Here is a 1,643-nt window from a genome sequence, read left to right as displayed (position 1 = left end):
TAGAGCACAATTTTTCGTATCTCTGTTTGTATATAAGGTATGTTGGCCCCCAAATTCAAATCTTCATACACGTTCATGCCAACTTATGCCATTATACATGTGCTCTTTTTTGCATTACAATTAATACACATATATACCACAATTTTTCATCTCTGTATAAAAGACATGTTGGCCCAAATTCAAATCTTCACACATGTATTTTGTATAAGGATGACCATCACATTCCACCATCCTTGTTCATCCCGAGTTGTTCCTTTTCATTTATTCATCATTTAGTTCTTTATATCAACATGGACTACAGCATATTTATTTTATCTTTTATTATTTGGGTAAGTGATAAAGCCAAAACCTTGACCCAGGGGAATGAGGAGAAAATCTATACTTTGCTGACGTAAGCCAAAGGATATGGGGTCAGACCTAGACTTGTAGGGAAGGCTGGAGAACCAGTCTGTCAGAGACAGGAGCCCACAGCAAAGTCCCTGGGCAGGACTGGCCACCTCAGACCTGAGCCTCTGACCTCTTATGGACACCCAGTGAGGACTGAATTCCAGAGGAAGTGCCTCTCCTGGAGAGAGAAGAGGACTGAGAATCTCATATCAGACTGTCATAGGAAGAGAGAAAATGAAACTATAGGCCTTTCAGTCCCTGAGAAATCAATCTTTGTCACCTAGTCAGGAATACTGGAAGAGACCCTAAACTGTCCCCACATTCCAATGGCCGGCACATCACTTGTAAATATTGTTAAAATGCGGATTCCCCCATTTAGTGGGTTGGGGAGTGGCTGCTTTGTCAGGGACCCTGTCTTGACTACCAAGCCCCTAATGGTCGGAAACCTTGACCATACGCTGGAACCACTTGAGGAACTTTTATACCTGGGCTCCTTCCCTTTGGTGAGTCCTTTGGTTTGGCAAGCAGCTCAGGCACCGCAGGTTCAAGAATTCCTCAGGCGATTTCTAAACGGCGTGGAGTCTGAGAACCAGTGCTGGAGCCGCTTCTCACACTACCGAGTACATCGGCCTGGCCTGCAGGCGCTGGGTTCCACGGTCAAGGAGGTCTGACTCAGCAGGTCTGGGGGTGGGGATTGCAATTTTGCATTACCAGCACGCTCCCAAGTGACGCTGACTTGGCTAGTTTCTGGCCCTGGGGGCCACCCGAGTCAAAGGCGACGTTTCCCAGCGGCATTTGCTCCGCCGGTGTTTTCAGCGGTCCCTCTGCGCCTGGCTTTCCTCCCCGCTATCAACTGCGGAGGAAGCCGCAAAACCGCAGCAGGAGCTCGGGCTCTCGGGCTCTGGAGGGGCGTGTTTATGTCAAGTGAAGCTCTCGCAGTTGCCCACACCAGACAGTGCCCACGCGCGGACGCGAGGGCCGGCAGGGTCTCCGCTGGAGGACGCGCGTGCACGCCGGTGGGGACCCTGCCGAGGCCCTTGCAGTCCCTTAGACTCTCCCAGGTGTGAGCGGGAGCCCCGGGCCAGAGCGCCGGACGCGCGCCGCTAGGATCGCGGCTGGAGCGGCGGGCTGGAGGGTTTGCCGGGCGAGCGGCGCCCTCCTCCGGTGACTTGGCGCCGCGCCCGGGCTGGGGGCAGAGCCAGGATTGGCTCGCGGCGGGGCGGGCTGGGGCAGCCAGAGGATAAAGGCCCGCGCCG

Source organism: Marmota marmota, unplaced genomic scaffold (genome assembly GCF_001458135.2).
Source record: "Marmota marmota marmota unplaced genomic scaffold, marMar, whole genome shotgun sequence".
Taxonomy (NCBI): domain Eukaryota; kingdom Metazoa; phylum Chordata; class Mammalia; order Rodentia; family Sciuridae; genus Marmota; species Marmota marmota.
Note: the sequence above shows the minus strand (reverse complement) of the source record.